The sequence below is a fragment of the Chironomus tepperi genome, unplaced genomic scaffold (genome assembly GCF_022539635.2).
Source record: "Chironomus tepperi strain 1889 unplaced genomic scaffold, CSIRO-AGI_Ctep_v1 contig_395, whole genome shotgun sequence".
NCBI classification, from domain to species: Eukaryota; Metazoa; Arthropoda; class Insecta; order Diptera; family Chironomidae; genus Chironomus; species Chironomus tepperi.
The window spans coordinates 415,873-443,493 of NW_027226517.1; the positions used below are offsets into that span (position 1 = coordinate 415,873).

The following is a 27,621-nucleotide window of genomic DNA, read 5'->3' on the forward strand; positions in this document are numbered from 1 at the left end:
CTGTAGTCGTCGTAGTTGTAGGCGGTGGGATGCACTTATATCCACTTTGACAGTAAGATGATACTGGATCGAATAAAGTTGTTCCAGGACACGGATATACCTTACCTAATATTGATGTCCCATCATATGAGTAACACTTTACGTATTCAGAACAGTCAATGCTATTTTCGTACGGAAAGAATCCATATCTGTTGATATTCGTGCAGAATGCTGTTGCATTGAAGGAATATGCTGAATTTATAGAACCAGAAATCATTAAAATTAGTAGAAAATACATGTTGATGAAGTTGATGTGCTGATTTTTGACTTACAAATGACTTAATTACATCTAATTACAAGATCCTTATATACCTTAGATAAAGTGTAGCTTGTAGGGTTTCGAAAGTATTTAGGCAAATATTTTTGTAGTGTAAATCTTGTCAAATTTAAGACTTTTATCTCGACAAGCTTCCATGAAGTGTCAAAATAGTGTAACTGATAAGGGATTGTTTGTAAGTGATGCAGCAGGGCTGTAGGAAGGGTTGAGAAATTTTATGATAAAACAGGGATTTTTTATTAAGTAATTTGTGAATGGTTCCTTAGGAGCTATTCATACTTACTTACTCCACTGCCTGTATTGATCAATTGAGTTCCGTGACCTCCCATAAATGTAGTTAAGGTTGCCCGAAGCTTCGGTCTCGACAAATTCTCGACTATACGGGAAGTCATCTGATGCTGTCTTTAGCTCTGGCTTCCACTTGCCATTTACTGATTCCAAGTGCAATAACTACTTACGTTCCCTTCACGAATCCTTCCTAATTCTCCATTTTCTATACAAAACTATTGAACATCTTCATATGTCCACAGATCTCTCATGAGGCTTACTTACTTACTTCCTTGACTGAAGCGAACGAAGGCTCATTGCCGAGCGTATGGATTGTCTAAAGACAGCCTCTATCCTCCTAAACCTTCTGCCAGTTCATTCCAATCCAGGAATTCTTCTGATTCTCCCATAAGACTGACCAGAATTATTGAGTACTTACTTCGCAGGCCGTACAAATCAATTGCCAATACCGGCTTCCGCCAGCCAATTGCCAATGCTAAATGCAATGCTGTCTCTATCGACAGCTTCCTTCCAAAAGTTCTTCGGTCTACCACGAGCTCTCTTACCATCCACAAAGTCTGATTTAAAGACCTTATTTAGTAGAGCTTCTACAGGTCTTCTAATAACGTCGAATAATTGTGTGATACTCTAATTAAGCTAGCAGCAAGACAAACTAGAGCCAACAACTTCTAATTCGCCCAGAAAAAATGCTCAACTCTCGATTTATGTTTACATTATGGCAATATATTTTTATAGGACTGTTACAAATTAATTTTTTTATGAGCATTTTTTTTTTCAATATACCTACGTGCAACATGCAGCGGCATGCCATGATCTATAATTAATATGAGATGCAGTAAATGACGCTATCAATGAAATGTGATGTTTATTTTCGAAATACTTTTATTTTTTTGTCACCTACGCGAGACATGACTTTCTTATAATTCGTTCCCTCTTGTTATTGTATATATTTTTTTGAATAACAGAAACAAAAAAAAAGATGGATATGTGGAGATATATATTTTTAAGGTTTTTTAGTACCGTCATTCTTTGTTTGGCTTTAATGAATTGAATTATAATTCAGACAAGAGCAAAAACCTTTCCCGGGCAGTGCAGGGTGTTTGGTAAGGCACTGCTAGGTCAACTTATATAGGGTAAGACGCAATATTGTCCAAATGAAACCATGACGGCTGATTTTAACTCACTTTGAGCTGCTCGGGACCCCAGTTTGTCACCGTTCTAAAGCTAATAAGTAATATTGACCTAAAGACTTTGAGACGGCTGATTTTGATACATTTTTACCAACATTGAGCTGCTCGGGGCTCCAGTTTTTTGCCTTACTAAAGTTTAGAAGCGAAATGGTCTTGATGGCTGTCTGACGGCTGATTTTGACCAATTTTTAAGGTGAAATTCGCAGTTTACTGAATTATGCTACTCGGGGCTCTTGTTTGTCATCATATTAAGTTTAAGACGTATCGTCACGGCTGATCGACTTTGTCATGGCTGATTTTGAATTATTTTTATGGCAAAAAATTCAGTTTGCCATATTTTCCTGCTTGAGACTCCAATTTGTCGCCAAATTAAAGTTTGGGCTCTGGTATTGCTAATTTTGACCCATTTTAACGACAATAAATGCGGTTTGTCATATTGTGCTGTTCGGGATTCCATTTTGTCGCCATATTAACGTTAAGACTAAAGACTGCGGCTTTAGGACTGCTGATTTCGACACATTATAATGATGAAAAATGCGGTTTGCTGCATTGTACTGCTCGGAAATCCAATATGTCACCATGTTTATGTTTAGACTAAAGATTGCGACTGTTGGACGGCTGATTTTGACTCACTATGACGGTGATAAATGCGGTTCGCCGCAATGTTCTGTTCACTTCAGTTTTATTGCTGGATTAACGTTAAGACGCAAAGTTGCCTTGACGGCTCTGTGAAGGCTCATGTTGACCAATTTTTACGGACAAAAATACAATTTTCCATATTATGCTGCTCGGGTTTTCTGGTTGTTTTGTGAAAGATCTGAAGAGATCTCATCTCGCCCCGTCTCCATCCATACACCATATAGCATATATTGCTGTAATATTATGCAATACAAAAAATTTATTTATTTATTTTCAAGTGATGATGCTCAATTTCAGTTTGTACGTCGGCATCATCATGATCGTCATCGTCAAGATAGAAGGAAAACAAAACAGAAAAAAAGAAAGAAAAAGTTGGAATTTTTTATTTTTCTGTAAAGCCCACGAAGAATGCAGTTATGCTGTCATATATAACTCAATTCAATTGTGCCAACAGAGAAGCTATGGCTCACTTTAAATTGGGCTCGGTTTATGCCTAGATATCTATTGAATAATAATAATAATAACATTATGATGATGATGACAATTGAATCAAAACTGTAAAATTGGTACGATCGCCCTTCTTACGTGATGATTATCATCATGACAAATGAAAATGTTCAACAAATTTTTTAATTTCATCATCTTTTGCATAATGCATCGTATTTATGTCTTTATGGCATGACAAGCCACATAACTTGAGGATCAAATAGCAGAGAATTAATTTATTTTATATAAAGCCGTTTAATGAGCATCTTGTTGACATAATTATAGTTTTCGATCAATGGAGATTTAAGTGTGTCTGTTGAGCTAATGAATTATGTGGGAATTTAATGATAAAGATTGTACTTGATCTTATGAGATATACTTGAACCTACTTGAAGAGAAATTTTTTTTCGTTTTTGGAAATTTTTTAATTAAAATTTTCTAAGAAAAATATTAAGAGAGAGAGTTGAGACTTGATTCTAATGGGAGGGGGATTGTTCATAAATGATGTCTCAGATGAGAGGTTTGAAGCTGAATACTTACTTAGTTACTTCGCTGGCCGTATCGATTAACTGTGATTCATGGCCTCTCTCAGTTGACGTCTAAAACTGACTGTATCGTTGGCTGTCCTTTGTCAAGCTGTGAAATTCTAGAAAAATGTCATTGAAATGTTGCCACCAAGGCGACAAGGTAGTAGTATACTGGTATTAGTATAAGAAGTAGTAGTAGCGAAAACAACCGGATTTGCCAAGTGGCTGCTACTTGGTTCTAAGTATACTACTACCTCGTCGCCATGGTGGCAACATTTCAAAGAGTGCCGATCGGGAAAGGCTGTACATTAGCAAATAATGTCAAGGCAAGTGACAGTTTAGCGCATGAGGATTAGTTGGGCTACTGTACTTAAACATAGATCTATAGTTCATAGTGAAGTCCAAACTATTCCACTAGTTATGGCAATGAAAAAGGCTCAGAATTACACTTTTGACAACAGCAGACCGTGTTTGATAGGTTTGTTGGGTCGCCGTATTAATGGAAAGAAGCAAAATTACTCTGACGTCCTCGTGACTGCAGATTCCGACTCATTTTAGGGCAAACAATGTGGTTTGTCAGATTGTACCATTCGAGAAGTTCATATCCAATGATTAGCAAGTTAGGAAGTAGTTTTTCAACTGTTGACTGGAAATAAGTCTCACAACAGACCTGATCATCAAACTTTTGTACGCTTGGCATAGTAACCAACGTATCTAGCGTTAAATTTGTGTCTCTTTCTATATTTCACGATATACTTGAAGGCTTAGATGACATTGTAGTGTATTACGTCGCATAATTTGAGAGTAACTGATTTTGAGTCTTGTAAAAAGCATATACAACTCCTCAGGCTTGATATTTTAGCTTTAAAAGAATTAGTCTTGCACCATTTGGAAATTAACAAGTGGAAATTAAAAAAAGAGAATTACAATTGTTCTGTACGACCATCGAAGTAAGTAAGTGAGTAATCTTATATCAGCTGATTTGGCTACATACGGATCAATGTCCCAAGTTCTATCAAACACTTAAAACACACAGCATTAGACGTCATAACCAAATCTACCCAAAAGATTTAATGATTTTTTGCAGATTCACAGCATATTAATTGCAAATCAATCTTGAAATGAATAAATGTGTCAATACGGCGTCAGCTGTATATAAATTCTTTTTTTCTCAATTAAACTCAATCTTGACATGAATTTCTCATGATTTTTTTATTTCTTATTCTAAATGATTTGTTTCTAGACAAGCCTTTCACTTTTATGAGTGAGATTCACTTAATCGATATGACTTGGATTTCAAATATGATTATTGGTTAATTGGCTGAATATTATTATTGATGTTATGGATGACTAGTGTTGCTAATGAATCTGTTAGATATAATTGATGGATTGTTTGATTTATTATAAAATATCTGTGTAAATTGTATCAATTTCATGGTGTTTATGGGTCGACATTGATGAGTGTTGCTCTTTACGATTTTTATAATTAACAATCATATTGATGATGAATTTGACTTTCCTGCTGATTTGTCACAATAATTCATTATTTGACCACAATTGGCACAATTTTCATTCATTCATGTTCTGTCTGGAAATTGTTTGTATTATGAGAAGATTTCTCTATTTACGACATTTTAAATGAATTAGTAATGTTTGTCGGATGAGTTGTCGTCTGGAAATGCGTAGATGAATGATTAGTTGACAATTTGATATGAAATTCTTCAAAATTTTGTATTAGTTTTCTAGCTTGAAATTCCAATGAGAATGAGAATTTGAGAACTCTCTGTCTACTCTCCAGTGTAGAATTGAGAGCTTAACGATGCATTTAAGGCAGTCCCTGAGCGACACAAATGAAAAAGACTCCGTCAAACTCAACTAGCACAAATGAATTAATCTATCAAAAATCGGGCATCAGGTCAGTGTGATTCTGGCAAAATGCAGGATTAGGTTTGAATTCAGACAATGCCAGAGTCACGCCGGCCTGATTTTTTGAGTCATAAAGTCATCTGATGTCAGATTTTGGATTGATTACCTGACTTGTGCTATTCGAGAAATCTTTTTTATTAACATCAAATAGAAACCGTCTCTATTTAGCAGTTGAATAACTGTCACTCCGAGTAGACTAGTATTTACTGATCCATTTAGTGGATTCCGAGCAATATAATGCATCATACCGCATTATTTGCCGTAAAAAGCGTCCGTCAGAGCCACATTCCGTCTTAACTTTGACACGTCGATATTGCGCTCTTTTTGCAGACAAGTTGTGATGTTCGGGTCAATTCTCATAAAATCGGAAGTAAATACAACTTAACACTCAATAACTCCATCAAATCCAGAACTCATACTCAATACAAGGAAATTCATTACAATAATTTCATAAATTTCTCAAGTCATAAAGTATAAACTCGTAAATAATTTTCAAACAAAAGCCGTCAAGTAAATTCAATAATTTCTCATAATTCTCTTTCCTCATTCAGTACTTTAAATGTTCCTACTGCATTTAAAAATATAAAAAGATTCTAATAATAATTTATCATTTCCGACTGCAATGAGGTCAGTTGTAATATCTCGCGAGACATTAAAGAATTAATGCATTGAACTTAATTATGATAATCTCTGTGGATGGAGGGGTCAATTTGGTTATTATGGAGAGGTTTTGAGGGGAGAGGGGGTGAAAGGGGTGATCGAGGGGTGATCGAGGGGATGAAGGGATGACCGAGGGGTCGAGATGTTGTTATATATCAAGTGTCAAGTTGAAGGAGAGTGGATCATGGGGTCAAAAACTCAATTATCTGCGTGACGTCATAGACAAACGGATCCCGATGAAAAAATCATGCAAAATTGTTAACAAGACCAATTTGTATGACCTCAACGGTCCTTTTCTCAGCTGTAAAAGCTGAAAATTGCCTGATTAATATTCACAACTTGTTTGCATAAAAAGAATGTTGCCCACGGCTTATCACTGTCTACAACAGATCATAACAGCCATCATAATATATCTCGACAAGGAAACTGTCATGATTGTTATGAGGAAGACAACAACAACAAAAAAGAACATGAATTGATAAACGTGGATTGATTGCAAACTTTCTTTTTAACTTTGTGGCATATGCAAACTGTGAAAATTGATTTAATGAAGGAATTTATGTGTAAATAATTTCATGTAGAGACACAAGGCCGAACATATCACATCGCTAAATGCTTAAATTACTTAATAATATTTATTTTTTTTGGCAATCTTTTAATTATCACCTCACTAAATGCTTTACTGATTGTATGATGAAATGTCTGAGGGTCTTTTAAGTTGTTGTGCGTCTTTTGATTAATTAATGTTGATGATGACAAAATGTTTTGGCTAGAAATGAAGTTTTTGGATGTGAAATCAATGTTGAATCAGCAAAATATGTTAAAGTTGGTGATGATATCTGAATATACTTGCTTGCTTCTTTGGCTTGGGCACAAGTTGACCGTTGCGTGATATCTGGTTGTAGCTGAGCAAAATGAGGCTCCTTATGGGGATTTGATGTGACTGTCCATGCCTATTTGATGACGATTGGTAGTATTCTAATCAAATTCTGGTTGTGACTAAGTTATGACACATTTAAATGAATATTAATCATCTCTAAATTCAGTCAATTCCAAAATTAGGATGATATTGAGTTGAAACACTGTTTGCGAACTTTCAGGTGTATTTAGGCTTGTTGCTACTCATGCAAATCATCTGCAACTTTATCTATCTTCTGAAATTTTCAGTTAATTTGCGATATTAACGACTTTAACCTTATTTTTTGGATATTCAATCCATAAAATTTTAAACATTAATTTAAGACTTATTAAATTCGATCTGAGTTGCAAACCAGGTGCCAGGTAAAAACCGGAAAATTCTTGATAATGTGTATGGTTTTGTGGAAAAAACCATATAAATTATCATGAATTTATCCGTTTTTCGCCTGTCACAGGCACCTGTTTTGCATCTCTGGATTCGACTTTGTTGGTCTATCTAGTCAGGTGCTCCTTAAAATATGATCCGAACCATGAGAGCTTAAATATACAAGACTAAAGTATCGGGAGCGTCCGTGGCGTCCTACTTCAGAATTTTCAGCTTTACATAGCTTCACGTGGCATCACATTACACCCATTCCCCATGATAACCCCCAATTTTCGGCTTCACATGGCTTTCGTTCTTGTATCAGCAAAGGAATTGGGTGTTTATAACAGAGTTTCAAAACAGGCACCTGTGACAGGTCAAAACCGTATAAATTCTAGATAATCTGTATGATTTTTCTTACAAAACCATACAAATTATCAAGAATTTTTACGGTTTTGACCTGTCACAGGTGCCTGTTTTATAACCCTGGTTTATAATATAGATGAGCATGCTCTGGAGCATTGTTCGCAGCTTCATGTCCTCTTGAGAGCACGCTTTTTACCTGCTAGAGTTTTCTTTAAAAAGTTAAAAAAATTCCTATCAAAACTGTCACTTTCTATCCATTTAAACCACACATTAAGCCTATAATAAATCAATTACCTCAATAAAACGATGACAATAGTAATTATTACCAAAATGACAAATGAATTTATCTTTAACTTCAGATAAGAAAATTCATTTCCAATTCTCTCTTTCGTCATCATTTGCATAATAATGAAAACAAAGCTTAAGACACAAAAGAAGAATGAAAATTCACTTTTTGTTGCCTTTTAAAAAGGCACACATAATAGTTATGTATGTGTATCGATTATTAATGTTTTTTCATCATCAATTATTGTTTTTTTTTTATTCACACACATGTCAATGCATAATAGTAAATCATAATAGATTAAAAATTGAAAAAAATATTAATTGACATCGATAAATGACAAAAAGCAACACTAGATGTGTACACGACAATGTCTGTTGAAATTGAAAATAATAAAAAATTGAAATTATAAAGCGCCAATAACACATAATGAATGAATAGGTTTTGTGAAAGAAGGAGGAGGCGATGCCAAAATTGAACAGCAATTGTAATGCTAGGAAGTTGGAAATTGAAAGTGTTTGGTTGATAAAATCAAGTCTGAGTGGCAATAGGGATGGCCAACAATTTGGAATTTAAATGGAATATACTTAAACACTGGGCCCGGTTTCTAGAGCACCCTAGGGCCTAGGGTATTACACCCTCGAATTGAAATTTGCTTTTAAGTATGATACACTAGTGTCCAGTGCTTCAGATGAGCTTCTAAATTAATGGATTATGTGTTAGCTTTTCCAGAAGATATAAGGCTTTAAAAGATTAAAAAATCGTCAGTAGATTGCCTTGAATTTGATAGTTAAAAGGTGAAGAACGATCAATATATGTAGCTTAAGCCGCATCTAGCTTCATTTCGAGTTTAAGCCGAATAAGGTAAAGTTTCACCATGCACCAACATTGTCACTGTGGAATCCGTTGATCCAACCCACAAAATGAACCGGAGTCAAACGAGATTCTGATTACCACATGGTACGCAGGCTTAGCAACCCGCCATTGTTAACTATAAGCTAAGAAATCTAATAGAAGAACCGGCTAGAAGTCGAATTTGGTAAAATCAGGATTCGTTTCTTATTTATATTGTTTTGATATTGATTGCATGAGAAGCTTACTTAATTATGCTAGTTATTATGCTAAGTATGTATACGTATATGCTATGCTAAGTTACTTACATACTTCTTTGGCTTGGTAGCACTACTCGCAATGGGAGATCCACTGTTGTGTTTACAGAACGACTGTAGACAGCTTTATGTTTCGATAACTTCAGCCAGTTCGGGATATGATTGCATGTGAAACTAAAAAATTGTGTGACTATTAAGGTTGCTTGCATACGTAAGTTCAAGGGTATGATAAGAATGTGCCTTCGACTTACTTAAGCTGCAAAAGCTATTGTAATAACTAAAAGCTATTTCAGCTATTATTGGGCAATTGGAACCTTTATCAGAGCCAGAGTTGGCTGGGTCTGGAGTCCAAACACCATTTGAGGCGACTCCATAGTTAAGGCGCCTTTTTGGACATTTGTAGTCCAGAATCTCAAAGTTCTGCCAACTCTGATCAGAACACGTCAGTTCAGGATACACGTGTAGCAATTCCGACAATAATAAATCCAGCCGTCATCTTCCGAATACCAGAGTCTGTCCAATACCAGACATTTCTCATAAATAAATATTAAATCATCACCGACATTTCTGTTAATTGCTGTAATTTTAGCATGTAAAATAAAAATTTCTTTTTCTCATCGATTCTCTTATTTTTTAAAGTAAAAAAAAATTTCCATGGTTTTTCTCATAATTTCTCGTGTAACAAATGTGCTGCAAATTGATACAAATGTTTTACAAACATGCTCACGAATACATTTGATAATGAAAAATAAATGAATAAAAAGAGATGTGCCAACAATTATCGTTTGTTGTGTCAAAACCTTAGTCAAAAATAATAATAATATAAGCGTGAAAGACCTCGAAATGAAAGTGGAAGTGATAATAATAAAAGTGAAGACCATGAAAAAAAAGTAATTAATGGGCAGCAAAACCTTCCCGATTTTCAAAGAGCCATAAATAAATTTAAATGAAAATGAAAAGATATTATTTTTTGAATGGAATTGAAATTGGTCAGTGATGCAGCAAAGAGAAAAAATTAATGAATATGCATATGCATGTGGATAGCAATGAACTCCCTCGGTACTGCTGCTTGTGATGCTTGAATAAATAATAAAAATCGCTTTTTTTGATTATTTTATATGTTAAAATTTTAAAGCGAGATGCAATCGAGGATGTAATATTTAATCAGCTGGTCTAGCAAATATTTCAGCCTTCAATTATCGTGTCGGCGTACATTTCACTTCGCCTTTTTTTTTCCTTCTTCTTCTTCTTATCAATTCTTCTTTTGTAAGTTTTTGTATTCAAGGGTGATGAACTCGTTGAGTTTTAGCGTACTTTTAATGTCGCATGAGAAAATGTCATTATGGATATTATTTTGCGTTAGTTTTAAAGCCGTGAATGTCAAAGGTGACCGTGAACTATGGAATTGACCTTTAATTTTGAGATTGCTGGGCTGAGAGAGAATACGAGAGGCTCATTAAGAATGAAATTTTTGACAATACTCTTATTAAAAACTGTTCGGTTTAAATGAAAGAACTAAGAAGCCCTAATAGTGCTTTTAGTGAATATACTTACTTAATTACTTACTTCCTTGGATTGAGCATACGTAACTTCATTGACAAGCGGAGAGAATGTCTCAAGCAGTGATGGACAACCTTTCATTTTTCGTGGCACATCTTAGTCGTAAAAACAGGAAATTTGTACAAGCTTTGTGATGTGGCCAGTAACAGAGTTAGATGAAAGACCTTTTGTAATAAACTAGGCTCCAAATCGGAGCATGGTTCCAGTAAGTAAGTATCTTAATCGTAAACATTGACCGAAACCACTTACGGCATACGATTCATGGCATTTCTTACATTTTTCTGGCTGCACAATCACTGGTCAATGCAAAACGAGCACGTCTAGTGACTATAGAACCCACATTCTCACTAAAGTGATACTTACTAGCTACTACTTCTTCTGTTGCTAAGGAACATATCTGAGAGAGACTTTCCCTAGCAGATAAAGTGAGTGCTCTCACTAGGAGAGTAAGCTGTTAGCAACGCTCATGAACATGCCCATCTAGTTTCATCATGTTAGAATTTAGAGTCAAACACCTCATCATAAACTAGTCATTCGATCATACAATCTTTATGTTTCAACGGCAGATTCGACTAAATTACATGACTCAAAATCACAAACAAACTCAAATTCCCCATACCAACTTCCCGAGTGTACAAAAATGCGTTAGTACTAGTCATCAACTGGACATTCATTGCTATTAACTAGTTATAAAGTTCTTTTTATTCACTCGAGGTTGACTCTGACATGAAGTCGAATTTTCTTCGAATCTGGCATGGGGCCTGTGACGCTGGTGTGACGCTAGCTTAAGGCAAGATTTAAAGACATTTCTTACTCGTGGGCCTTTCAGAAACAGGTCTGTCTGTCGCATTAGCAACATCAAAACCTACCATTGAACAGTATTAATGCCTTACTTGTCAAACAAATCTGATTTACACTCTAAATACTTACTTATGTGATTTATGGCCTCCCTCAGTTGGTACCTAAAACAGGCTATACCTCTGGCTACCGCCTTCCAATTACCAATTCCAAGTGTACACTCCAAATACTCTATTCAAAAATCAAAGTTCCAAATCACCAAACTATCATCAATTTTACACCTAACTCCACCTGACTTTCCGCATCAAGAACTTCCTATCCCTTGTCCTCAAACCCAAAATAATAAAAAGAAACGAAAGAATAGCAAGCAAAAAAAGTAATTTACACAAAAAGCTTTCATATCATCTCTTCTACACACAACACAAAACAAAGAAGTGATTTTGACTCAACACAGGACAGTTACATGGTGATTTTTTGTCATGCAATATGACGCGCACAGCAGTAGAATAATATAAATCCATGAGAGTATAGAACCACACAAACGCTAAAACTCACGTTGATGTTGATGAGCTTGAAGTGTGACGAATATACAAACAGGCTATTGTTGTATAATAACAACAATACATAGCAGCACAAAAAACTAAGTAAACATTTGTGAAGGTGACGATCAGTATGTTAAGCGATAAAATAATAAATTCTTTATATGTGTATGGACTTTAACATTCATGACTTTAATACCGAAAAATATTATTAATACATATGATAAGCTATCTCAAGGTATGTCTTGACACACACAACATTAACTTTGTAGATATCGTTACACATATTCATATATTCGTCATACGTATGCACACGATACTTGATCGTGTGGCTGACTGTTTTTTTTTTGTGTATTTATTCATTCATATTATTTTTTTGTTCTATGTCTCATCAGTAAATGTTTGGAAGTTCAAATGTACGGTTGATTTAGTAAGTAAAGTTAACTTACGTTTTTTTCGGGTTTTTTTATCGGGCAATACATAAGGAACCGACTAAAGTACATTTTTTTGCGGAATTATAAGTGGAACAGACAGACTGAGTGTAAATACATAACAATAAACATTAAAATCTCTTAAAAAAGTTCGAGTTCCCCCTACGGTGCAATCGAATATTATTATAGCCAGTATGCATGCATATATGCTTTAAAAAACCTACAATTGCTCTCTGGCATGATCATTATGTTGGAACAAATTATTGTTTAACAAAAAAATAATTTTATTGAACACCGAAATAAACAGCACATTGGAAAAGAAAATATACAGGAACAATGGCAAATTGATGTTATTTCTCATTCTCATCTTTTTCGCATCTCTCAAGAGCTATAAAAGATTATTTTGTGTCTTGTAAAAATATTTTTGTGTGAACATAAATAAGTGAATTGAAACAAACGTGTAATTACATAATAGCATTGAGAATTAACAATTTGTTGCTGTACAGATAACAGTAAAATATATGGAAATATAATTAAAGATTTAAAGGAAATAATCAATGCTGTTTAGCTACTTGTTTAGTTTGAATAAGCTGATGAGGTAAATATGGAAATACTTAAATTACTAGAAATTCTGTGACTCGAAAGTTTTAGTGACGAAAAATTGTTATAATTTTGTGGTTGATGATTAAGGCGCACATGGTGACGTAAAGTTTTTTGTTGCTTTTTTACGCTTCTTGATTTTATTTTGCGATAAAATAACGTGAATATTCAACAAAAATGTTGAAAAGTTTTGTGATGAAGTCATGATGGTCATTTGTTGCTGATTATTGGTGCTTATAAAATGTCTTTCTTGAAGATTATTTACTTACTTACTGCAGTCAGGTACTAATGAGAGCTTTAGGTTTTCCATCTGTCTCTGTTCCCGGGTTTGCCAAGTGGCAGCCACATGAGTTTAAGTGTACTGCCACCTCGTCGCCGTGGTGGCAACATTTCAATATGTGCCGACCGGGGTTTGTGGCTCTTTAGTGCTCTTTCCTGAAGCTGACTACCCAAAAATTACTGAAAACGGTAATCTTGAGATTAGTCGAACAGCACGATGCGGTTGTTTCATTATGTCGTCAAAAATAGCTTAAAACAATCTCTATTAACAGCAGGGCGCCTTCCAACTTGTCGTGAAGGTGACAACCAGCAGTTCTTCAGCGGCTTCATTATGCTGCTTGAGGACTGTTTTTCTGTTGTAGCTTTTTGAAGTCATGTTGACTTAAATTGTAAAAATGTCATTAATGAAGTGGCTAGGATGGCATTATGAACTGAAATTCTTAGTTTGAGCAAATGATCTGGTGATTCCTACTTAGTTGAAGTACTATTAGGCTTAAAAGGCATATAAAGCACAACTTTTTCGTGTCGGTTGGTTTTTATTTGACAAACTGCAAGTTTAATTCCAGAAACAACTAAAGTCATCGTAATGCAAATTGTGTTCCTTAGAACCCGATATACAGCTATTCAATGCTCGTCCTACTGATCAATGATGATCTGAGGCTGTATGTATCTAAACTGTGTATGTAGAGACACTCATTTAGCTTTGCCTAGTGTTCAAAGATGTATATATGATATTGATAATTGCTCAGTTTTCAAGAACTTATCTAGTGCCCTAACAGGCATAGAGAATGTTTTCATATTACAGAAAGATCTGCGATATCTAAAAATGGTCTCTTTGTCTCTGCCACCCCTTAGCTTTTGTTCATTAATGCTTACAATATAATATGACAAGTGCACTTAAGAATCCGACATATGCTGCTAACAAACCTTCACCCATACCTCATAAAACACACACTATTCACAATGCAAACTATTCTCCATTCGCTGCAAAATGACATAAATTAACGTATAAAAAGCCTCTTAATAACAATAATAATGTATAGCTTTTACAAATTGCAAATTGAGAAAAATTAGAATTTCTATGAATACATTTTAATGTTTGATTTGAGGCTATACAAACGATTACTTGAGAACTGGGGTAATTTACAGACTGAAATAATTCTAAATCTCAATTTAAAGCATTTTTTCGCATTTCAAATTCGACTGGAATTTGAGCCTAAAAATTCTAAGAAATTCATTCAAGATTAGGTTGTAATTATCGGCATTGTTGTTATGCATGGAGAGAATATCTTGTAAGATTGATGTTGAAAGAAAAAAGTAGAATGATATGTTGAAGAATTTGGAGAATCAGCGAATAAAATAATTGGCAGTGCTGAATAAAAATATTTCATATATTTTTGTGGTTTATTTGATGGAATCAAGATTTGAATTATCATGAATTTGGAGAAAAGACTTATCCGAGCGACATAAATAAAGGAGGCACCACCACGGAGCTTTTAAGGCTCCGCTAAACCTCTTTAACCATTGCCAAATGGAAGTCGCATTCGTATTGCAGCCATATGGACGTTATTTGGTCTTTCCACGTGAAGACGGTTTCTATTTGGTATTAAATGGTTTGGTGGACCCTTTAAAGCTCCGTGGCGACTTAGTGACGGCTTAGCTTCTGGCAAATTATCAATAAACAATTCAATCGAATTCCGCAAGCAATTGAAGTGTAAAATCTAAAGATAACCATTAATTTTGACAATAAAGCTAGATTTGCAGCACAGTTAGGCGTTCAATTGTCAACACTATAGAATCTAGAAAGCTAATCGCAATCAAATGCTAAGAAAACAAACAATTTTATTCAATTTTCTTCTTTAACATTGCATTCAACTCTACTTAACCTAAATTCTCTATTAACATTAATTTATCAGAATTTACCTAGATACCAAGATATTCTTTATATCCCAAGAATTTCTTCTCAAATTACCTCATATTATTCTTATACCAAGAACACCATTCAAACTCGAAATATCCGTTAATCTGCATATTGTCTAGAACGTAAAATGCCAATTCTTTTGTTCTGTAACTTCGCATTATTCTGCTGACATCACACGCTTATAGAAGTAAATTGAATACGAAAGCATAATTCACAAGTCGAGTGTCTAGGCTAGCTACTTGAATGTGTGTCATTATACACATTATCTAAAGGAAGAGAAAAAAATAAACAATTTTTTCCAAATGACTCACATTACTTCCAAGTATCAGGTGTCTGTCTTCACGATGCACTCCGGCTATCGCACAATTACATTCAATTTATGCAATTTTTGCTGTATGCATTCAAACTCTTACAATGCGCCAATTCAATTTCAATTTGATGTAATGTAGAAAATGGAACATAATAAGTCATAACACCAAATATAATGTATGAAAAAAATTATTTTATCGCTTAATGATGCGAATTTATAGCGATGAATCATTACTTATACACACATTGAAAGAAACTGGTAATGCTATTGTACTTATTACTTATTGAATTGACTCGCATTATAATAAAGCAGACGACTTTGCTCATTGATCAAGAAAATGAAGTATAAAGTACTTTACGTGAGCTTAAAATGACGTGTGTTCAGGCACACAGTATGTGAGAGATGGATAAGCTAGATATCTTTTTCATGCGAGCTGTCAGAGGTAGGATTGCCCAGCGAGTGGCTATAATGAGCTTTATGCGATGACGAAAGACTCATTTTTTCTTTGCTTCTATTGATCTTCTGTGAAATGTTTTTAATTCGCATGTTTTGAACGGCGTGTGCTTATTGTGGATTGATATTTTGAGGCTGTGGATATTGGCAGAAAATTTGGGAGATTTTGGATGATTTAGGAGATGTTAAGCAACAATTATAGCAAACTAAGCAACAACTTTGCAAGAATTAACGAAGATTCAGCGAAAATTTGCTACAATTGTGCAAAATTGAGCAAAATTTATCAAAATTGAGCAAATCTTCGAGATAACTAAGCAACAATTCAGCTAAATTGAGCAAAAATTCATCAAAATTGAGCAAATCTTCGAGATAACTAAGCAACAATTCAGCTAAATTGAGCAAAAATTCATCAAAATTGAGCAAATCTTCGAGATAACTAAGCAACAATTCAGCTAAATTGAGCAAAAATTCATCAAAATTGAGTAAATCTTCAAGATAACTAAGCAACAACTCAGCTAAATTGAGCAAGTTATGTTAAATTTAGCAACAATTCAGCAAAAATTCACTAAAAATCTGCTAAAATCTCCTTAAAATTTCATTAACCTTTGCCTACATTCACAATATTGCAAACTAACATATATCATATATCCACACATATTTACATGTGCTGTAATTGCTTACGAAACAAACCAGCGAAAATAAAAATAAAAAAAAATTATTTCGTCCAACTTGTTGGCTTCTTTCTCGTTCATTCACCAAATCTTCATCCATCATGGATGGCTGAATTGTAAATTTAACGGCGCGAAAAATGAAAATTATTTTCATGAATAAATGAGGAAATTAAAATGAGCTTGTAACTAGTTGAGGTTAATTAAATAAAAATATATAAAAAAATCCACTTTAATTTTCACTTTTCAATTTCTTGTGAAATCTTGTTTTAATTTCATACACTCATTTACACCTAACTGATAACAGTCGCAGGCTTGTAATTCTGGTGTATTTATTTAAACAGAAATGTCGCTTTTTGATAAGATAAAAAACTGTTTGTTTTTTCTTCTTTCTATGGGGAAAAATCACTTACCGACCTGAAAAAAAAAGATATTAAGGCATGGAAATAGTGCAAGGTAACTCAACAAGTTCAACTTTTTGTATAATGAAGTATTTATCTATCTTAAGTATCTATTAAGTTTACCATGCAATAAAGTAAGGTGTCAGTATATGCATGGATAAGGCGATACTTGTTATTTATTAATGAAAGATTTTTTTGGATTTGTTGATGGGCGTTGGAGTTTGTAAATATTTACATTATTATCTCTGGTTATTATACAAGGGTATTGAAATGCAGGCATTTGGACATTTCTTGTTTGATATCTTGTAAATATGCTATTTTAATGTGTAAAGTTTAATTATTAGATGGAGTTAGGAATTTAATGGAAGTACATTTATAATTTCTTGTGAGATCCAAGGTTTTGATTTTATCAAAAAAATTAGGAAAAGGTGTAAAAAAAATTCGTAATTAATAATTTTTTGGAAGAGTCTGTGAAGCTGTTATCTAATGGATTTTAATAAGTTACGGTCTCTCTGTACTTCCGAATAGCATTAATCGGGTAATGGATCCGAAATTCGGCATCAGACTGGCGTGACTTTAGCATAGTGTCGGATTTAAACCGAATTTGACACAAGCTAGAGTCATGCCAGTCAAGGGCCTAATTTTCGATCGATTTACCGATTTATGCTGTTCGGAATTACCACGAGTGGACAAAATCAGTTAAGAATGTAAATACAAATGTCAAATAAACCAGTTAAAGACATGTTAAGGTGCAGTTTATGACCAGGGTTTGTAAACACTTGACATTTGGTTAGATATCGGTTTCCCTAATCTATCAATAGTTCGCAGCTATGCTTTCTCGCTTTCTCTCTGGGAAATCCCAATTCCCATCCCGATCCCGAAAAATTATCCTGAATGGGATGTCGAGAAAGCATATCTGCAGCTTGGATACTCAAAAGATCTTCAAAATAGAGATTTTTTGAATATTTCATCCAAATTTTATTTGTACTTTAATTCCTACTAGTTAAGCGCTATAACTATAGTTCACTTAAACGAAATAGACATGAATGATGAATGAAAGTGAAGATGGAGTTCATATGTAAGCAGTCTGATATAGAGTCAAACAAAAATTGCGATAGTGCTGATTGAACAATTTCAAATTGACAAAATATTTTGATTGATTTGATTCTATTGAGTCACACTCTTCGTAAGTGCATTAATTCCAAAACTCGTTTGATTTCCTCCTTCTTCCGCTTTTGTTTTCGGCTTTATTGTCGATTCATATTGATTTTGCAAGAATTATTGATGGAATTATAAGAATTAATTTAGAATCATTCATAAAACTCTCCAAAATAATGGAAATCTTCGTAAAAAATTGATGCAATTCAATATAAATTCTGGAAATTCACTTTGTTCTTCCCAGAAAAATTGAGATTCGATTCGATTCACTAAAATATGTCCTGCTGCTTTTGATTATCTGAAATGCATAATATCTTAAGAATTTTGGGTCAAGATAATTTGTCAGTGGACCGGAAAATTACTATGAAATTTGAATAATTTACTTAGTATTGTTCTGACTCAAAACTTCTTTCTAGAGGCTTTTAATCTTTAGATTTGATAATACAAGCTTCAAAATTCAACACAAAACTTAACTAAGGGGCCGTTCACTTATTACGTTACGCAAAAAACAAATTTCTAGACGTTACAAAATGCCAATGCAAAAAATTTTTTTTGATTAGGCTGTTACAAATTTCTAGACCCCCCTCTCCCGTAAAATCGTACGTAATAAGTGAACGGCTCCTTAAAATTAATTCAGAGCTCGAAGTAAACTTAAATTTTAGAAGGAATCGAATTGACATTTCTACACAAAATCTAAGTCGAGTCGAGCTCAAACTTTACAGTATTCTTTATCAGAAATGAATCATAATCAATTAAAAATATTATTTTGCTGCTTATAAACAACAATATTTTCTGATTTCAACTGCAATCTTCAATAAATTTTCAGGGTGTGCCCCAATTTTTGCGATAAAAAGTTGTGTAAATTCAGGATTGTTCTTGGTTTTTTGCGACGTGATGATTGAAGAAAATGAAGTTTAATTGATCAAGCATTTATTGGATATGAGTTGATATTGATGTTTACTAACATGGAATAGGAATGGCTGAAAATCCAGCTTTAGATAGACTAGTCTCTGGCCTGAAGTTGAATTTCATCGTAAATGCCCTTAAGTGAGAGTCAAGCTAGTCTGGTGTCTGATTTTTGGCAATTTATGTGTAGTGTGTCTTTCGAGTTATTTTTGAAGCATTTTTCAAATTCAGACTTAATATAAATTCACCTCTGTTTATTGAAGAAGCACAAATTTTCTATCAACTTACAAAATTATTATCAATTTCTTTCTATTTCTTCATGCATTTACTTGTTATCCAGATCATCTTAATCCACCGTTCCCTTTAATTAATTTACCAAAATTCACACGAGACCTTTATCAATAACGATCACCATTTCTAGTTAACCTAATCTAATCTAATCTTACCTAACCGTCTGTAAACTTACTCATCACAATATTACCAAACAAAAATAAATTAAACTCCAGAGTTAGTAGGGCTTTGTGAGGCCGGACTCCAAAAATTCAAAAAAAGTGGTTCCACAGGAGTTTGGACTTCAAAAAAAGTGGAGGTTCCTTCAGTGGAGTCCAGCGGAGTCGCAGAGGTGCCTTCAGTGGAGTTTAGTGGAGTCGCAGAGGTGCCTTCAAAGAAGTCCAGCGGAGTCGCAGAGGTGCCTTCAGTGGAGTTTAGTGGAGTCGCAGAGGTGCCTTCAAAGAAGTCCAGCGGAGTCGCAGAGGTACCTTCAGTGGATTCCAGAGGAGTCGCAGAGGTAACTTCAGAGAAGTCCAGCAGAGTCCCAGAGGTGCCTCTAAAGTACTCCACTGTACTCCTCTAAATGCGCATCTAGTGGAGTCGCAGAAGTGTCCCCACAGTACTCCACTGAACTCCACTGAAGGCGCCTCCAATGAATTCCAATCAACTCTGTTATGCAACACAATAATTCACATTTTATTTACGGTTCGAGTTGTCAAAAATTCGCAAACAATTCGTTCAGTTTAAACTTTCTCAGATCTAATCTAATAATTTTTGAGTGAAATGTTTCTTTTCACATAAAACTACATACGGTAACATACATGCTACATATTCATCTGACACGACTGTTATCTAAGAAGAAGAAGCAAAAAAAAAAAAATTGAAATGTTGTGAAGTTCCAAATGAATCGAATCATCAGGTGTGTCTTGAATCGTCAATGAAAAATACAATTTTAAGCACATAACTTTATAATAAACTCATCATCATCATCATCTACATCTTCGTCATCTATTGATGATTCAATATAGACATTCTCTATACACATGTGGCACTAAAAAAAGTAAAATAGAAACAGAAATGAAGACAGAAATGTTGTTTACCTTAAAGTACACACATAAATTGTGGAGATAAATTATTTTCAAGTCACATGTCGATGGGAAAATGACTATTTGCTATTAATCCATGCATCATGCATTCTTCTTCTTGTTTACCTTACAAATATTTCTCTATTGCTGTGGATTTTTTTTTAACAATTTAATATTTTAATGAACATTTATTTATGCGAAGACACGAATATGCATCAGAAATGAGCAGTAGAAGTAAAAAGTTGCAAACGTGTTATTGGAAGGTCAATCACATTTTTTTTTTTGAATACTGCATCAGCTGTGTAAACTGCATAAGAAGTAGAATTGGTTACCTGAAATTTTTTTAGGGGGTACTGCTGAGATATTTATGAGGAATTCCCTGTTCCGTTATGGATTGTTTGAATTATTTGTTGGATATTTGTCAAAAGGTTTATGGGTTTGAGTATCTGTGACGTCATAGCAGCTTATACATATTTCAGTTCGTATAACATAAGGTTTCTCGATTCCAATTCCGAAATCGAAACTTCTTGATAGAAACCAACTCGGTTTTTAAAAGAATCAACAAAGATTTCTTGGATAGTCTCAGTCTCGGTCTCAGTTACGGTGTTGGTCCCGGACTCGATCCTGGTCTCATTCTCGGTCTAGAAATTTGTCGAGACTTCGGAAATCCTTGGTTGTCAAACCCAAGTCAATCAGATTAAAACTGAATCCGACATCAAGTAACAGTCACATCCGCATGGGGTCGGATTTTGGATCGATTAACCGTTTTGTAATTTTAGTTACAAATCAATTGAGATCAATAGAAATGGGACAGGACAATTAAGGTTATCATTAGTAAGATTGCGGCAAATGTTGAAATCGACTCAGATTAAGTTTGGAAAATCAGCTCGCTCAAGAATTACAGGCCCGTATTTTCTTGATTTTTAGATGCCTTCAGTTTTTGACTGAACATCAACACAATCAAAGTACCTTCCATCACGGCTACATACTCCATATTTCATCCACATTAAGATGACTTCCATTTGATGCTAATAGAAGAGGTTTAGCAGAGCATTCTTCATTTGTGTCTCTCGGGTTTCACATCTTCAAAGTTCACAAAAATGCATTATTTCACATTCTTACTTACTTACTTCGCTGGTCATCCAGATCAGCTGTGATTTATGCTCTCTACAGTTGACGTCTAAAACTGGCTCTATCACTAACTGCCCTTTTCAAATTGCCAATACCAAGTGTTACACTGTCTCTATCAACAGCCTCCTTCCAAGAATTCTTTAACCGCCCTCGTGCTCTTTTGTCATCTACAAAATCAGATCAAATCACATTCAAGTCACCAAAAATCTTCAAAATCAACACCCATTTACACGTAAGAAACCCTAACCGGTATTTAATTCCATCACCAAAACCACTATATACAATATAATAATTGCTTTTTTCCTCCAACTTCCATGAATGCAAATAAAGCATGTATGGCAAGCGAACAATAAAAAAAAATATCGAGAATTAATTCAATAATATAAACAGCCCATTGTGGAATGTTGCTCGTTACTAAACTTGTAAATGGATTTCCATTATCAAATTCGATATGTATCTAATAATAATAATAATTTATTATCATTTTTATTTTAAAGAAATAGAGAAAAAATGGCAATAAACAACAATTGATTATTGGAATTGAATGCAAAAAAGTCGCACTGAGTTAATTTTTCAATTATAATTCAGTAAATGAAACTGATAGACTCAACGAGATTAATTGATGCTGGTAATAAATTAGCAGTAATCTTGACTTTAAAAATGTTTCTTAACTTAATCTTCTTAATGAGAATATTAATCACAACAGCAGCACTGCTCAATTTAATATTTTTTAATTAATATGTAGACTTCTTTTATTTTTCGTCCGACATTGTCTTAATTTACATACTGTATGTACTTATATGAGCGTATGTGCTTACTAGGAGTGTGTATATCGACAGGGATGTAGCCAGTTGGGAGCGGTGGGATATGTGAGGGCATTCAAATCTTCTTAGTATTCTTAGTCACTTACTTTGCTCGCTGAACAGATCAATAGTGATCCATGGCCTTTTTCAAATGGCGCCTAATCTTCAAATGGCTGGCTTAATCGTTGGTTTCCATCAGTCAATTTCCAGTACCAAGCGCAATACTGATTCTATTGACAGCATCCTTCCATGAGTCGTCCACGAGGTTATTTACTATCTACAAAGCCTGATTTGAAGACCTTATTTGATGGATCTTCTACATAGTAACTTACTGCGTTAGCCTTACAGATCAATTGTGATCCATGATCTCCTTTAATTTGCGTTTGTAGCTGGCTCTTTCACTAGCAACCGCTTGCCAGTTACCGATGCCAAGTGAATTACTATTTCTATCGACAGTATCATGGAGCTTCTACATGTCTTCAAATATCATGTCTAGCCCTTCAAATTCTGTTTAATTTGACTTGTCCTATGATAACAGCCTATTTTTCTCTATTTCCAAAAAAATGAAGGCTGACCCCCAAAACACACCTCTCCCTCCATCTCTTATTACACCCCTGTGTCCATAATATTGATACTGCACTTTCTGTTATTGATCACCTTGTTGATCAGGCTAATTATATGAATATTGCGGCGTAAATATATTTGATGTTGATTGAACGTAGTTAATATATCCCTTGCGGCAGCATTTAAGGGCGGTTGATACTTTTTTCAGCAGTAATTATATATTCATTTCTAATCGAATGCAAACAATCTTATCGCAGGTTGTTGCATTGTTGATCAGCTAGAGCAGTGCTGGGCAACCTTTTGTTTTTTGTGGAACACTTTGGCAGTAAGCCTCGATAGTAAACCTCGACATACGGTTTATTGCATTTCTAGATTTTTTTTGACAGTCCTCTAGTGTACCGCGGCACAAAGGTTGAGCTAGAGTAATTATAGTCATAATGGATATGAATTATTGAACTGTCTAGGCAAATTGAACACAATCCTTCAATTCTTACATCAATTTCAACTACAATTTAAGCAATCATCACATTATCTATCAAAACCAGCAATCTAGTTCCCATAAATCCATTAAAAATGTGTAAAACCTTGAGTATTATTATCGAAATTAAAAGCTTTAAATTCCATTTCATTAGAACATTTCTAGGTCATAAGAATCATTCCATAACTAGAACATCCAACAATGTTTACTTCTACATACAATTCCTCTAACTATAAACATGCAATCCGAAACCATTCACTAACCAAGAAAGTGATGAAATAGAACCAAGATGATGCAACATGATCTTAACTTAGATGTGGAATGTGATAGGTAAAATAAATGAATGCAGGCATGTTGTGAGTGGCTATAGACTTGTTCTTATAGTCATCGCAACATGATACTCGAAGAATGTCTCAAGAATGAATCTTAAAAGTCAAAATTTATGAAAAATGAGACACGTTGAGGCTATAAAATGCATATTGTTTAATGGTTCCATAACTTTGAGTCAGAGTGTCACTTTATTATATCCATTAAGTATGTTATCTATGACTTTTTATCATTTGTTTGAGTTTCAATGAATATTGAAAAATCATTTGATACGGAAAATTAGATAAGAGATTATGAAGTGGATTGTTTATGCACGTGGAATGGTCGATTGAGTGGATGGAAGGTGGATAGGGAAGTTAGTGATGTTGGGGTTAATGCTATTGTGAGTTTAGTGGATTGAACTTGATCGGGAAATGATAAAATGTTGTTGACATGATAGTCGAGTGGATGGAATACCTTCCTGGAAGGCACTTGAAGTAGAAATGACGAAGAATCCGGCGCAAGGTCTAACAGACAAAGAGCATGCTTTCATGGTACAGTAAAACTTCCACGATACCTCGAAGTTGACTTGACATTAGTCTTCGACTTCAAATTATGTTAAAAGCGTTATCCCTGTCTGTTAGTACAGGGTAGCGGGCTTTGATCGAGTCCTATGTTCTATTTCTGTATGGTTCAGTAATACAACTACCATACCTAGAAGCCAAAGCTTGAAGTTGACTTGGCATTTGTCTTCGATTTCAAAGTTAGCTAATAACGTTCTTTCGGTCTGTTAAGGCAGGCCAGCCGGACTTTTATCGAATCCTGTCCCAGTTCAGAGATATTTCAGAGTAAGTTTGCCTACCAGATATACTGACGAATTACTAGAATCTACCAAAATGAATTTTTATGCTTATTGAATTTGCCTTAAATTGTAATTCAGATTGTGGCAATCCATAAGCCACAATTCCACTTTAGCATGTTCCAATCATGGAAACAACCACTTCACAGGTTCCCATTCCATTGATTCCTTGTCCTGAAAACAATTTACCGGCAGCAAACTTTTGTTTATAAACACTGTTCCTTAATGTTTACACAACTTATTATACAGACATTCATTAACACAATGCTGATACTTTTTGAATACAAGAATCAATTCTGCACAGCTGCATAACACAATTGTTGATTCCTACATGATTCATCTTCACAAAAATATCGCAAAAAAACTTGTATAATTTATTATATTTAAACTTTTCAAGGCAAAAACCTGAAAAGATGCTTAAAAAGTAACAAACCAGTTTAGTCAGCCACGTATGACACATAAAAATGCAGATATGCCAATTACTTCCTAGAAGAATCCAACAAGTGTCGAACAATTGTGTGATAGGACAAGGATTACTTGTGAATAATTAAGCAAGGAAGTCAGTTAATTGTGTTAATGAGGTTCAAATTAATAATTGCATGAAATTGATAAATGTGAATTGAGTGTGGATTTAAATGACTATATTAATTATTTAATTGACGGGAAAAAAAAGCTTTAATTACTTCATTATTCAGCTGAATAAGGTGCAGTTTCTGATATAGTATGTTTAATTTTGCAGAGGAAGAGGTCGATTTGGAGAGGTGTATTCTAGAAGACCCTTGAGGATACTTAGCTTCTAGAGGTTAAGAACTTTAGGAAGTTATGCAAAAGTCAATAGAATCAAACCAGAGTGAAGTTATGTGAATTCTGTTGCTTTCTTTGAACATGTTGGGTTCGGAAATGGTGGATTGCAACTCTTTTCATTATTTTCCATTGATGTGGCCTTGCTACCCTTCAAGCAGGGTTGTTTGGATGGGTTTTTAATCTATGCATTACAGTACATATTCAGGAAAGAGCTCGGTAGCGGTATATTTAGTGGTATGCAGGATTTTTAACCCCGGGAACCCGATATCGATTTTTCCAATCCCATAATTGGATTTAAATTCTAGTGGTATGAGCGGATATAACGAGAAGTCGACTCAAATTTTATATGAAGTCTGGTCGTCTCAAGTCGACTTTTCCATACAAAATTCGAAACAACTTCGAGCTCTTGTGTACTTTTTGGAAAGATTAGGAAAACCAAAGTCTGACTCTTAACCTGATCAAACTCTAGCGTTATGTTGTAGCAAATTCAACATTTTTGTCTTCAAAATGAGCCGAAAACAGACTGTCCTGTTCTAAAGGTCATCGCCATTACATCATTTTGTTGTTTTTCTATCAACACGATGACTTAGCGGTATTCTAGCAACTTCATTGAGTTACTCTGATTGAACTGTTGCCAATTCTGCAAATATCCACAAAGTTACATCCTAAATACACCTGGAAGTTTTTCAAATTTTACATATAATCCTTACAATTGCTCAAATTTCATATTTTTTTAGAGCTTTAGGGCTAGTTCAAGCTTAAACTAGCCTAAATGACCAGAAAAGCATCAAATTAACCTCAATTAGAGTTCATAAAACCCATAAAGAAGACCCATTAGACACCTTTAAAATAAGAAAGCTCAATTTCAACTGAAATTAATAGAAACTTTTACTTTAATTGCATCAGTGATTTATATTTTAAAACACATATATTGCTTAAAATTAAAATTAAGCAAAACCTCATTGCAAGGTCACTGAATTTATCATTTTTTCTAACTAAACAACTCACAATATTTATATAAAAAATATTCATAAAAAATTGTTAAATTACGTAGCATTTTTTTAATGAAATGTGATTTGCAAGGCACACATATTTGTTATTGTTGTGAGTCGCTTACAACAGCTCAAATACTAACTGAAGCGTGTTGGCATTAATTACACGAAAAAAGAAAAATTCACATTTTTATTGTATCAATAACGCGATTGCAAATAATTTCTACAGCTGCAATTGTTAGGTACGGGTGCTTTTGTTTGCATTTCATTTGGCTGTCATAGACATGAGATGCTTTTATCATATTGTATCTGTTGATTTATTGCTCAGGGGGCTTTTCCTATCATATGATCAGTCACAAGTGTGTCTATCACGACTTAATTAAAATGTTGGACTTGTCAAATTTCTTGAAGGTTGATTTAAGTACAATGGATTCTATAAATAATTCTGAATTTACTTCTTCTTCTTCTGTGATGGAAGTAAAATTTTTAATGGGATTTGAATCCATCTTGTACGGTATTTTAATGATTTAGCACAATAATGAATATGTGGATGATTAAGGTCTGACAACAGGCAATAAACAGAAGTTTTAATTATTCTTTTATGATTAATAATTTTAATATTTGTTTAATATTTTGTGGTAGAGTAAAGTTTATGGACGGTTGTATAAAGAATTTTGAGTTTTTAAAATGAGTTGAGGAATTTAGGTCGGGAATTGTGTGTATGAGAATTATTGGGTTGATTCTTGGGTATGAACTTGCCATTAGGGTTTCTTGAAGTCTCGGTTTTGATCAAGTTTTAATAACTTTTGGAGACTGAGGCTGAGAACAAGACTATAATTCTTTAAATATTTAGTCTTGAAAAATTTCGAGACTAGAAAGTCTTGGTCTACGTCTCAAGAACCCATACTAAACATATTAGTGACAGCAACTATGAATTACTCTAGAAAATGCTCCCTGAGTTCAGATTATCTAAGAATCACTGCTTAATATTTAACTCTAAGTGAGTATCCAAAATCATATTCTAGTTCGCACCTTAGGCTCTACCTCTCAAGCAGAGATTTCAATAATTAATTCCTTATTTACCTAAATACCTCAAATCTGCTGATCTATCAACAATTGGGCGTCAGACACGATTTAAACCCGTCATCACTATGACGTGATTCTGACATGATACCGCTTTTCAGATCAATTGAATTGTTCTATTCAAGATACATCTGAACTATATCAATTTCT

The 27,621-nt window shown here is 34.2% G+C and overlaps 1 protein-coding gene and 1 long non-coding RNA gene across 2 annotated transcripts in view; one reads left to right on the forward strand and one right to left on the reverse strand.

Moving 5' to 3' along the window:
- The window catches only part of GEFmeso (Guanine nucleotide exchange factor in mesoderm), a 100,543-nt gene that overhangs the window by 39,458 nt on the left and 33,464 nt on the right, over nucleotides 1–27,621 (forward strand). The gene's annotated exons all lie outside the window — the stretch shown is intronic.
- Nucleotides 187–3,543, reverse strand: LOC139096612 (uncharacterized). The gene is made up of 4 exons (XR_011544990.1): nucleotides 3,460–3,543; nucleotides 600–2,666; nucleotides 312–509; nucleotides 187–231 (listed from the first exon to the last, which is right to left on the reverse strand). It is a non-coding gene; the product is annotated as an uncharacterized lncRNA (long non-coding RNA).